Source organism: Charadrius vociferus, unplaced genomic scaffold (genome assembly GCF_000708025.1).
Source record: "Charadrius vociferus isolate BGI_N301 unplaced genomic scaffold, ASM70802v2 scaffold532, whole genome shotgun sequence".
Taxonomy (NCBI): Eukaryota; Metazoa; Chordata; class Aves; order Charadriiformes; family Charadriidae; genus Charadrius; species Charadrius vociferus.
The window spans coordinates 1,066,235-1,079,839 of NW_009647271.1; positions in this window are offsets into that span (position 1 = coordinate 1,066,235).

Consider the following 13,605-nt stretch of genomic DNA (forward strand, 5'->3'; position numbering starts at 1 on the left):
AAGAGCTCCTGTCCTCACATCTCCTCTCCTCTCCTCTCCTCTCCTCTCCTCTCCTCTCCTCTGTTTTTCCTGGAAAAGCTGTACAGTTGCAATGCCTCATGTGGATTTAGTTAAACATGTGATGGAGCTGCCTCATATTTTGCTTTCCCTATGCATGCGTAAAGCACTTGTATTTCATACGACTGAGTCTGCCCTGGAAGGCGGCGTCGCGGCTGTCCCTTTCCAGCCTCCTGGCGTTTCTGAAGTGGCACCACCTGAGCATCACACAATCTTTAACCAGTCTGGACCGTGGCCTCCCTGGCTGTAAAGGGGACATGGCTGTACCTGCCTCCCAGCAGGGATGTGACCGTGACTCAGGAATACCTGCTGGGGGGCTGCAGAGCTCAGGGCTGAGCCGAGGAGTTGTTCCGTATTGAGGAGGCTGTGGCGTGGACTTTCCTTCGGGTACGGCTGGAACACAGCCCTGACCTGTGACATGCTGGAGGGCGAAGGAGTTACCATCCCTGCGGACTGCCAAAGGGCTGCCACTGAGGTCAGGTCTGTGCTGGAAGCTTTTGTCAGCGTAACAATATCACGGCGTTGACCAGAGGGCTTTTCTGCAGCTGAAACCCAGCCCAGGACATGGCTGCGGCAGTTACACATAGTTACACCAGCAGAAGTAGTTTAGCTAAGTTAAGAAGACAAAGGGGTCGCCCATAAGATGCCTCTATAAGAGTTATTTGCTCATGCACAGACCCTACCTGATAGGTCTCAAAGTCCAGTTGCAATGGCACCGCGGTGGTGCGTGCAAACATGAAAAAACCCGCGCCGGGGTAACCACGCAGATGAGATCCGCATCCCTAAGCCTTGCAGCAGCAGGCTGGACACTTCGGAGCAGGTTCCCGAGGTGCTGCTCTGTGTAACCTTCTCTTTCTTCTTGGCCTTTCCCACCCTCCCTGTCCTCCCCCAAATTGTGAGCCCCTTTTGGCTGTCATGTTACTGTTCAAACAAACATGTTTCTGTCTGCCGCGCTGCTCTCCAGAGGTTTGCTGACTTTTTCTTTTTGTGTACAAGGAAACTGCATGACCATTTCTGTCTGGAATCTGTTCTTTTATCTCTTCTTTTTCTGTGCTTTTTTCTTTTCTTTTCTTTTTTCTTTTATTCCCCACCCCGGGCTCATTAAGAAATCAATAAGCCGCTCAGTAGGGCTTTGCCTAACCTGATTCCGGCAGTACTTCTTTCTCCCCCCAAAACGGGAACCAGGTTCTCAAATTGATTTTGCCGCTTTTGCTCATTTTCGTTCCATAATGTTCTCGGTGCTATGTCTCGCCGCCTTCGATGAATTCACAGCCAGTGCGGAGTCCTGGGCTGACAGCCCCTAACAGGGCTCCTCTGCTCATCCGCAGGGCGCGCACCGCGGTGGGAGGCAGTGACCACCCACCCCGCTGTTGTTTGGGGTGCAGACCTGCCGCCTTCTGCTGTCTACAACACCTACACGGGCGAGGGAGGAGAGGACCCAATCTGTTACTGATACGAGAATGTTATCGTTTAATCGCTTTTCGAGGAGCCATGTCAGCCCTAGAGACACGCAGAAATGCTCCCTGCTGCCACTTAGACCTTTTACTCTTGGCTGATTCATCCATGGTGCAGGACACCGAGAGGGAAGATGGAGTTACTCCTCTCTACCAGACCTCCTGTCTGGAGCGGGATATTGTGCTAACGAAGGAGGGGTCCCTGACACATATCTAAAGACACCGTTACCTGTTTCTTTTCACCTTCTGTTAAGTACTGGCCTGAAATCATTAGGGTCTCCAATTAACCCCAAGTTTAGAGGACACCCACCAGACTGATGTGAAAACTTTGAAGTTCCTTTTCGTGGGACATTCAGTCCATTCGCTTTTATTTTTTGTGTTCTGATCTGGAGTTAGAAGTCTAGATCAGATGATACCTTGCACAACAGAATTTCTGGAAGTATTTACAACAGGTGGACTGGATTTTAGCTGTGATTTTATTTAGGTATATTTTAAATAATTGAATGAAAGACTGGGAGAACAGACTCCCAGCAATTACGAGGCATCTGGGATAAAGATACAGGGAAACTGCATCCGCTCAGCAGCACCCTAGGTAATATCCTGGTTTATTTATACAGAAACTGCAGATTATTTCAAACAAAGGTTAGTAAATAGCTACAGATGATGCACATCAATTTTTACCCTCCTTGTGGTCCAGCTCTGTTTTGGTTATCCTACTCCACTTAGTGCCTTAGTATACAGAGATATCAGCATCTGGATAATGGAGTCATGTGTTTTCATAAACTTGCAGCCTAATTCATTGTTTCTCATTTCATAGGCGGTAGACGATGATGCTGATCCAGCAGCATAAACCCAACCTAGACAGTGGCTGCACGTGCAGGACCCTGGTGACTGGAGGTTAACACCTTGACTGGCCATTTTGTAGGAAAGGCTCTCTGTTCAGCCTTGCCTTCAAAACTGTGGAGCTTCTGGGCAGCAAATGAGAGATTGATCTTTTCATATGCGTCTTGAGGGTTCAACATTGCAGAGGACGTGGCCGAGAGAGCACGCTGAAGCTTCAAGGGAAGCTGTGTCAGCTGGTGCTCAGCCCCTGGCTGCAACCCCATCCTGCAAAGAACGGGCTGTTGGTACTTTGCTCGCTCCAGATAGCACTTTGTGCTGTTTCCTGGTGTCCATCTTTCATCCTCTAATGCACCATCCCATCATCGCCCATTGCTGAGTGGGTAGCATCCCCACCTGGCTAAGCGAAGAGATGGTCTCAAAATTTCTGTAGAGCCTGTGGCAGAGACAGGCTGCCATCCCCTCCTCTGGGCAGTACCCCACGTGCCAGGAAGAGGTTGCAAACGATCACGGCTTACCTGTTGTCTTTCCCTTTCTTAAGCATCCAGAACAGACCAAACAAGGGTGGATGAACTTGGAAGGGAAGGGCTGGGTGGAGGTTTGGATGTTATTGAGCGGCAGACCCAGGTCCTACCGCAGAGTACCTCTATCACACCTTCAAAATTGAAATCCCAGACCCAGAGCTCGTCAAGGAAGGCTGTGAGGGATGTGTGGGTGATGAAGAGCCTGGCAGACAGACAGGAAAAGAGTCTGTGTACCTGTCGTACTGTCAGCTCCCATCTCCCATGGGGGTAAGGTCCGAACCCAAAGACAAACCCCAAAATGCAGGAGCTTGCAGTTCTGCCTGATGCTTCCTACGTAACTCTTTGTGTTTCTCCTCATATAGAGACTTCTGAAAATGCCAACAAACTCATGAAAACTTTCTAATCAGAGCCAGGGAGGAAGAGCTCTCAGACAGCCTGGGTCTGCCAAGTGCTCCCAGTTTGGAGAGTGGGATTTGGAAAGGGAAGATTGTCCATCTAGGTTAGGTTTTCCTCCCCCCCCCCCCCCCTTTTTTTTTTTTTTTTCCCCTGGTTGTTTTGCAAGCCCTGAAAGGAATAGACTCAATGTTATTCTAACTTTAAATGGAGGGAGGGGGCGGGGGGCGATGAGAGCAGAGAAGGAAAATCCATTTGCTGCAGTACTGTCAGCCCCTTCGTTTTCCTTCAAGTCTGACAGGCCCAGGATTAAAGGTTTGGTTACAATGGTCTGACAGTACACATTAACAGCCCTGAATGTCTTAACAACCCGGCTACTGGAGATGCATTCAGAAGAGTCTGTGAACTGCTTTTCCCCTTTAAAGCTCCTGCTAGACCATGTTGTCCAGTGAAATCTTTTGTGGTTAAAAATGTATAGACTTTTCTTTCTAATTCCGAAGTATGTACGTACACAAACCCCAAGTTCTTTGCCGTCTTCCCGTAGGTTTTACGCCTACTTCTCCTTTAACCCTTCTACTTGTGGAAAGTGTCCTGCTCTGACTGCACGGTAAGTTTATATCTCCCCTTTTTATTTTAGCTGGACTTTCACCTAGTGTAAATGAGTAAGAGCTCACTTGCACAGGCGGAGTTATGCGGATCTATTCCAGCTGAGGGGCTGGACATGCAAAATAAGGGTTTTTTCCTCCGAAAAAAAGGAAAAAGAGCCTCTGATCAAACAAAATCCCTGTATTGATTGGCTACATTTGCATCATAAAATGGAATTCACCAACCATGGCGTTTGCGTGGATCTTGAACTGATGGACAGTGATTGTAATAACCAGGGTGTGTTGGTATCCGCGATGCATAATAATTAAGTTTACACCGGGCTATTTCGAGTCATTGGCAGGACTGAGAGCTATGTTTCCACTCCTTCAGTCTCCAGGCAGCAAACCCCATTTGATTAACTTATTTTGTTTGGGGGCAGGGGAGGAAGAGGAGGAGAGCTGCAAGAGTCCCTGGAAAGGGTTTGAAGTTTTAACTGAACACCTCCTATCTGAATGCATCCCCAATCCCTGCATCTTGGTCAGGAACTTGTGTGCTTGGCTGGGAAGGTGCCGCTGCCCTCAGACGTCTCCCTTGCTGGGTAGCTGGACGCAAGGTTGCTGGTAGCTGGTTGTGCTTAACCCTGGCAAGCTTGGCTCATGTTTTTTGGCTCCATGTGATAGGGGCCTATGCTTTAAAAACAGAAGGGCTTTGGTTCAGTCTTTGTCGCCCATATTGAAACTATGGGGCTGGTGGTATTTCTGTGATGGCATCTAGGGACCTTCCGCAGGAGTGGTGGCCCTTTTTTTCAGGCAAGAAGCATGTGCAATGTAGAAGGAGAAGACAGACAAAAGGTCTGTCCTGGTCTGTGACGGATGGACTGTTGGTAGCGTCCAGGAAGAGTGCTGAACCCAGGGAATCATAGAATCACAGAATGGCTTAGATTGGAAGGGACCTTGAAGACCATCCAGTGCCACCCCCTGCCCTGGGCAGGGACACCTTCCACCAGCCCAGGTTGCTCCAAGCCCCGTCCAACCTGGCCTTGAACACCTCCAGGGATGGGGCAGCCACAGCGTCTTGGGGCAATCTGCGCCAGGGGCTCACCGCCCGCACAGGGAAACATTTCTTCCCAATATTTAATCTAAATCTCCCCTCTTCCAGTTTGAAGCCATTCCCCCTCATCCTATCACTACATGCCCTTGGAAAAAGTCCCTGTATCTGTATATCTGAATATCTGTATGATCTTTTCTGAGGGACCTCTCATGCTATCAGTTAAAGAAGATGAGTGTGGAAGTGGGCAGTCCCCAGGGGAGTGAGGGGTGGGTGTTGTGGAAGATAAGTCAATCCTTCAGAGGTTTGGAGTGGCTGCATAGTCTGGGGGATCCCCATTTCAGTAGAGGGAGGGGATAATCTAAGGGGAAACGTGATAGAAGAAGTGAGGAGAGTGATCTATGAAAGGGGAGGGTGGGAGGGGGAATAAATGAGAATTAATTTAGCACAAAATCAAGATGTCAAGAACAAAATTAATCAGGAGACAAGGTTAATTAATTAATACATCCTTAAACCATCACAGCTATATCAACACCACTGGCATTAATCAAAGCACTAAGACTATTGAAGAAAAGACACTGGTGAATTGTTCCTAAACCTGTGTTAGGTGCCTAGAAAAGAGGGTGGGGAAAACAGAATTGCTCCGTTTCAACCCAGCTGATACTACCAACATGTTGTGGGGACAACTACAAGCCCAAAATGCCAAAACCATTCATTATGATTTATTTTAGAAGTACAAAGTGGGCAAAAAGGGTGGGCTGGGAATAGCAGTACCTGTTTCTAAGACACTGGCAGCTTTAAAGCAAGTGACGTAACTGAGAAGCTAATAAAGCCCTAGGAGATGCTGTTGACATGAGATCCCTACAGAACATTGACACCAGCCTTCAGAAAGTAAAGAAGTGACAAGTGATAAAGGGAGCACATCCTATCTCTCCCAGAAACTGCTGTTTCACCCAGCAAGATGCTCATCTGACGCTGCTCTTAGGCAATCAGGCTGGTGTAGACTGACATGGGTTAGGGAGCACACCCAGAAGCATCTCTGCTGTTGGAAGAAGGTTGGAGGGGTGACATCCAGCAGAGAGGCAGTGTCAGGCATTAGGATGCAGTCTGGCTGGTGGTTGCTTCTTCTGTTTGCCGATATTATTGAAAACGGAAACCTGCTTTGCGAGCCGGTTGATAGAGACTGCTCTAGAAGGTGGACACAGGAGCTTCACCTCAGTGCAACCATCTCTATGTCAAGTGCTAATCGCCTCACTCCCCTTCCTGCTAGTGAACAGAGATGGCAACTCCACCAGATTTAACCTCCTATTTTGAGATGGGCCAAATCACCTTCTGCTGCTGACTGAGTTGCTGGTGACCGCACAAGAGATGAGTGCTTAGACCAGACACCTCACCTTCGTACAGCTGAAGTCAAAGAAGGTGACTCTCACCCTTGGATTTTCCATATGGCATTTGACCGATTAGGCATTGACAGATACCAGATCGGAGGTTTCTCATTAGCTCCGAGTGTTTCTGTAGGTTTCCTAAGGGATCTGGGCTGGTAGGCGCCCGATGCTGTGCAATATTTCCTTCAATGATCTGGAAATGGATATAAGTGTTCATACATCGTTCTGGAGAGATTAGGCAAATAGCGATGAGGGCCAGGAGTGCAGAGCAGTCAGGAGTGCTTGTGAAAGCATTAAAACCCATTAAAACCAGTGCTTGCTACGGTTGAAGTTGGAGATGGAGGAACGAAGAGTGCAGGCAATTCCCTGAGAGTGAAATATGAGTGAATGGGAGTGGGGACCACTTATCAATCTGGATAAATTAGAAATCAGGTGGCAGAAAAATTGATGAAGGAAGCAAAAAAACCCCCAAACAGTGGAGGAAATCCGTGGCTAGTGGTGTTAAAGAGGGAGTGATTTTTACCAGTATTTAAAACAAAAAAGATACAATTATCAGTGGTTTTGACATCTTTCTCTTTGGAATGGTGATATACAGAAACCAGAGGTGTTTGGTCAGTACGTGTGTCCTGTTCTTGGGAACCACCAGATGGTGTCTTCCCGTTCTGGGATGCTGATGGTGCAAACCTCACCGCTGCAAGCACAGCTAAAGTATTAACAACCCATGGGAAGAGTGGGAAATAAGAATCATGTTTTTTTAAATAGAGGTGGCACTTCTGAAGAACTGCTGCCTCAACATTGGGTGAAGAGAGATAGATATATATATGTTTTTTTTTTCTTTTTTTCCCCGTTGCTGTAAATCGTTAACTCGAGATGGGAGGTTTTGCTCTGCTCTAGTTCTGCCACAGCGATTGGTCTTGAAGCAGGAATCAACGTGGGGTGGTCCCCTGACCTGAGCTGTGCAGCAGGTCAAGCTAAAGAATCACAAAGGCCCTAAAATCTATGAATAAGTGCAATTCTTTAGGAGTCAGTGCCCCTGTTTTATAGCAATCTGGTGAGGGGCCTTAAATGGGTGACGAGGTAATTTCCATACAGTATAACTACATCCTATCTGGAGTCTCAGGGTGAGGGGAGATTTGACCCAGAGTGATTTTGTGAAGCTCTGTGAGATTTGCGAACTGGCCCATTCGAGTCCGATATCCTGTATACCGAACCAGCAAACACCAATACTTCAGAGAAAGGATAGAAAGAATAAAAGCAACCCTTTCCTTAATGCATCTAGCAGTAATTCACATGGAGAGGGTGGATGGGGGTAGAAGTCAGTTTTCTGACCACTGCAGGTGATCGGCTTGAGAGGTGTGATTACCTCTCCTGTGTTCTTATGCAGGCTACAAACATTTATTAATGGTCATAAAATATCCTGCCTGTTTTTTAAATTCACCCAGCAATGTATGACTTGACCACCATAAAGTCTGTCTCAAAACCACCACAAGAGGTTTGAATTACTCCTGGTGGCAATAAAAGCATTCTTTTGGCTAACGCTTTGCTTTATTGTTAGCTTTTATTTTTCTCAGTCCCCCTTCCTACCAGCAAGACATAAACAATGGGGTCCGAGTTGTCGTCCCCCACCCCCTCGCACCTACATTAATAAGATCCAGGAACCAGCAAAATGAATGAAACAGGAGCAGAACAGTCCCAGAGGCGGCTGGTTAGCGATAAGCATGGCTTTGCCGGTGTTAAAGACGTTGTTGCTTAGAGAGAGTCCTTCTCTTCTTTGTAACCCAGAGTGCTGCAGTGATGTAAAAATGTTAATCTGAAGAATATGTGTTTACTTATTTATTTCATGGATGAGTTCAGGACTGCTAAAGCACTTTTTATTCAGAGTTGTTTTGTTTGATTTAGCTTTCTTTTCAAAGTGAATTAAGCTATATTAACTTATAGCCGCTTCCAGACAAGAGTATCTGCACAGGGGTGTTGATTAGAGTTTAACATGTCCACCTTAAATGTTCTTCCGTAGTTAATTCAGAAGAACTTTTGTCTTTTGCCATAAACCCGTAGGAAATTAAGCATCTTGATGTTAAGTGGCAGCTGTGTACCAAACGTCTCCATGACTATCGATTGAGTTCCTCCTATAAATCCATTTTGAGGTACATTGTGCAAAGTCAGTAGTAACTTTGTCCTCTTCTATCTTGAATGGAGATACCAGAGATACAGTGAGCACAGATAGGAGCATCTGAATCGGACCTGAAGTCCTGCCAGGGCAGGAAACATTGAGAAGAGCATAACAACATTGGTGTGGGTACGCTGGTGCGAGCTGTTGGGGTGCTGCTGGGTTTAGCTGCGCTAGTAAGAACCTTATTGAGCTGCATGGCTTTTGTGGTGTGGGTTTGCTTAACATCTACATAGTGATTCGACAGCAAAGTTCTTCCTGTGACAGGGCTCAGAAGGGGCCCGGGGGGATCTCGGTGAGCAGGAACGGCAGGATGTTCCATCGTGGGTCCATCTCCCTCAGAGGTAACACTACTGCACCCACTATTCAATGGCTCTTTTCCCAGGAGATGGGCTGTACCTGCAGCCACATTCCTGCGAGCAATTAACTAGGCAAAAAATGGGAAAAGATTGCATTTTGTAAGCAAGCAGAGACTGGCCAGTGGATTTTTGGGGGGCATTTGTTCTTCTTGACCTCCTGGCCAGCCTGGCAGGCAATGCAAAGGGGGATCCTGGGAGGTTTCCTTAGTTCTTCCCACAAACTTATGGGAAACTGGGAACCCAAGAAAGGTGTGAAAACAGCCTGGATGTTGGGTGACTTTATCCACTTCGTAGTCAACACGTGGCTCACGGAGATCTCCACAGTGATCAGTCCCCGCTTTGCTGATGAGAATTGTCATTTCTGTGGGGGTAAGATAGCTGAGAGAGAGCGAGAAATTTTTGCTGTCCTTGTTGTTAGGTGATACTTGGTCCTGTTTCCTTGAAGATAACGTGGAATAAACCAGTGCAAAAGAGGGCAGAAAAAGAAATCAAAGAGAGAAAATGTGGCGTCTGTAAGCAAGCCTGGTGGAAAGCCGACCTCTGAGGGACCCCAGAGACTTGCAGCAACGTGGGGCTGGGGGAGATGCGGCAGGATGGAGCCGTGGTGTGTTTGGATGACTGCTCATGGCAATGTTGCGAAACCTGCAGTCTTGGCTAGGAAATCCAAACCATTTCTTAAGAGATGGCAAAAGAGGGAAAAGGAAATTGCCCGATAAGTAAGGAGGAGGAAAAAGAGTCATGAGGAATGGATGGAAAGCAGGAGTCTGAATTTTAGGTTCCAGCTGGTTCTGGATGGGGCCTGAACTGGGGGAAATGAAGGGGCTTTTGGCGCCCCTTCTCTGGGTCGGGCCAGTCACAGCATCCCAGACTGGTGGGAGTTGGAAGGGCCCTCTGGAGCTCCCCCAGTGCCACCCCCCGCCAGAGCAGGGGCACCTCCAGCAGTGGCACAGGACGGCGTCCAGGCGGGTTTGGGATGGCTCCAGAGGGGGAGACTCCCCCACCTCTCTGGGCAGCCTGTGCCACTGCTCTGCCGCCCTCACAGCAGAGAAGGCCCTCCTCAGGTGGAGATGGAACTGCCCATGGTCAAGTCGTGTCAGCTCTTTCCGTCTACCTGCGTTACTGGGTCAGCATCAAATTAGGGACCTGCAAAATGGGATGATGGGGCAGGGAGGACCATTGCCTCATTATTTCCTACTCTGTGTATATCTCAGCAATGCTATATACCGCAGGTTGGGCCATTGATAGCCACTCCCACGCTTCTCTTGATTCATCAGATGCCTCAACACAGTGCTTAGGTGGTGTCAAAGGCTCTTTTGGTTCGCATCCTTGCCTTGCATTTACCGCTGCCTGACTTGTGTAAACAGTTGCCAGGGGCAGGGGAAGCCAGATGCGGACAAAGAGCACTGCTGCCGGCTGAACACGAGGTACTTCTTGAACAGCTCTGGATAATGCCTGAGAGGACGTTGCGGAGCTGTAGCCTCTCTGCAGAGGAGTCTTCCTCTCCCTCGCCCGGCAGAGATCCCTCTGTGCTCCAGGGAACCCATGCGAGGGAGGGAGGAAGGGGCAGAGCTGTGGGATTTGCACCGTGGTGCGCGAGCTGGAATGAGTTATGGAAATCCTTAAATCCTCCTAAGAAAGGGCAGTTAAAGCTGAACTGAAAATTAAACACTAAGCTGGTACAAGCCACCTCACCTATAAATCCAGTCCTGGTGCAATTTATTCCTGCGCTGCACTTACTGCATGAATGGGGATTTATGGTGGGTGAATTTTCGCGTCCCACTTCCACCAATAACATCTGTGGGGCTTTACAAACTACGCCGTGCCAAGGGTGCGCTTCCGACCCTCCACCCGCAGCCGAGACCAGCGACGGGCAGGGAAGGGGGAGAAGAAAACCGGCCTGATTTAGCAGAGGCAGGGAGCCGGAGGCACCAAGCCCCTTTCTGTGTGTGCTCAGAGTGTTTGGATAAAGGCATCTCCTAAAGGGGGAATTTGTTTGGTTTGGACTTCATTGAGTGAAAAGCTCTCAGCCCCACGAGTGCTTAGTTATTCTCTTGTCTAGTGGCTCCTCAACAGCCCCCACCGATAGGGAGGAGGTTTCCTATTTGTGAAAGTGGCCCTGCTTGTTGAAATTCTCTAGTGACTTAAGTTTATTGGTTTTTCCTGAGGTCCAGCCATTTGAATTGCAAACAATGCCCCATCTCTACCTCCTCGCCCCCCTCCCCTTCCCCAGCCAGAACAATGTGCAGAGCTGAAATAAAGCCAGGCAAGGCAGACTCTTGAAACGGAGCGCGATTTCTTTCCGCATGAGCGGGGAGGTGGAAGTTTGCTGCCTTCCGGTCCCGCTCATTGATGCTACGGATGTCTGTGAAAGGGGAGGGAGGGATCTGGGGGAAGAAAGAAGGGGAAGGAGGCCAGCTCATGGATGATGGTCGGAGATCCTTTTTGGTTTTATTTATTTATAACCTCTCCTGCTTAAATGGCCATCCTGAGAGGAGATTAGTGCTGGCGGATCCCTGTGTACCTCTCTTACTCTTCACCCTGCAGCATCCCTGGAAGGATGCAGGGGATGGGGAGCGGGGTGCGCGCGAGCGTGCTCCAAAATTATCCCGTGTCCGGGAAAAGGTGAACTTTTGTCATACTCCTGGGAGCGACTGAGCAGCTCGGGTCAGTCTGAGCTCAGTTAAAGCCGGGTTGGTGCTGTGGGAGAGCTGGAACGCTGCGCATTTAGGTGTACATAAATGAGACACAGAAGCACAGCAGCAAATGAATAGAAGTAGTCCTCGTCTATGTCAATTTTAAGGCCTGATTTCTCCTCTCAGGTTGGCTCAGGGAACTTCTGTGTCAGTTCACTCGCTTGGGTGGAGCTTCCTCCTTATTTATGCTGCTGGGAGGGAGGGAGGGAGGAGGATGGAGGGAGAGAGGTTGTCCCCAGAGGTGCTCCGGTACTGTTGGTTAGTTAAAAGCTGCAGTATAAATGATAGAAACAACACACAGCTTGTGTTTCACTTATTATTCTTTTAATTCGCGGGGTGTTTCTGAAGTTTTGCCTCTGCCTGGCTTGGAAAAGCGCAGAAATCTTGTCTGCTAGAGCAAGTCTTTGTGGTTAGCTAAACGCCCGTCTGGGTGCCTCAGCAATGCACCGTTTGGGCAGAGGCGTGTTGGGGCAGCAGTTACCCAGAGGCGGTTGGCAGAGACAAAGAGGATAGGAAACCCCAAAGGAGACAGCCAGGACAGTGCCGTGCCCTTGGTCCCAAGCATCGCGCAGAGAGCTGACCAGTGAGCTCAGGGGAGGTGGAGGAAATGTGGTTTGTGTGCACATGAGGACAAAGGCAAGGAGGACAAGGGAGCTCCTGGCAGGGGAATTCGCTCATCTGTGACGGAGACTCGGGCATCTCTGCACCAGCACCCAGGGGCATGTCTTGCAAGGTCAGCTGTGCAGGTCACAGAATCATAGAACGGTTTAGGGTTGGAAGGGACCTTAAAGCCCATCCAGTCCCACCCCCTGCCCCGGGCAGGGACACCCCCCACCAGCCCAGGTTGCTCCAAGCCCCGTCCCACCTGGCCTTGAACACCTCCAGGGATGGGGCAGCCACAGCTTCTCGGGGCAACCTGCCCCAGGGGCTCACCACCCGCACAGGGAAACATTTCTTCCTCATATCTCATCTAAATCTCCCCTCTTCCAGTGTGAAGCCATTCCCCCTCATCCTATCACTCCATGCCCTTGGAAAAAGTCCCTCCCCAGCCCTCCTGTAGCCCCTTTAGGCACTGGAAGGGGCTCTAAGGTCTCCCCAGAGCCTTCTCTTCTCCAGGCTGAACCCCCCCAACTCTCCCAGCCTGTCCTGTGATGTGTTTCAGATGGTAAAACCTGCCCCTGTGATATTCAAGGCAGAAGGTCCAGAGCTGGCAGCTTGTGCTACAGAGGCTCTCAGCTTCAGCATCTGTTTCCAAGTTTTGGCATCATTTGCAGGCCAGAGTGGTTCAGATGAACTCGTGGCCTTTCAGGGAGAGCCAATGTGAATTTGGTAGCCTTGGCTGCAGAAAGACCCTGGCGAAAGGGCACGGTCGGGCTGTCAGAGGTGAAGGCTTTGGCGGCAGAGGGCAGTGGCAGAGCGCGGGGGTCCTGCCCTTTGCTGGGGTCACAACACTCTTCTTTTCTTCCCCAAACTGGGCATTTGGGCCATCCTCACAGCACATCCTTTTTGACTGACGGCTATTCATGTGCAAGGCTCTTTCTATCACAGAAAAGCACTTGTTTCATTTTGCTGTGAGAGGAAGGCTGGCAAAAGTCTGCTATAAAAGCAGAAGACAGAAACCTGGGAGAGCTGTTCTCTCCCTGGCCCCTGGGCTGGTGAATGCCCTCAGTCAAGTCCCTTTCTGCTTTACATTCCTCACGTAGAAAATGGCAATAGGGACCTCTCGTTCTTTGTGTGACACCTGCTGATGAAAAGAGCTTTCCACAGTGGCTACGCGACAGTGGAAGGAACATTTTCTCTGGGCTGTGCCCACGAGCTGTAGCAAGGTGCAAGGCAGAAGGAGAACAGAGCCAGATACAACCACGGGAGCGCGGGGATAAGGGCAGGCTCCAGGCACTGCCAACCCTCAGCCTGGAGGAAAAATACCCAGGGACACTGCAGCCCAGGAGCAGTCGTCAGCCCAGCAATAAATCCTTCTGGGGATGGTCTAAACTCCATTCCTCTCTTTGGGGAATCAAGTCTTGCCTCCATTCCCTAGACAAATCAAAGCAGACCGGCATCAGAAGGTGGTGTCTGAACATCTGCGGCCCCATTTGTTGTT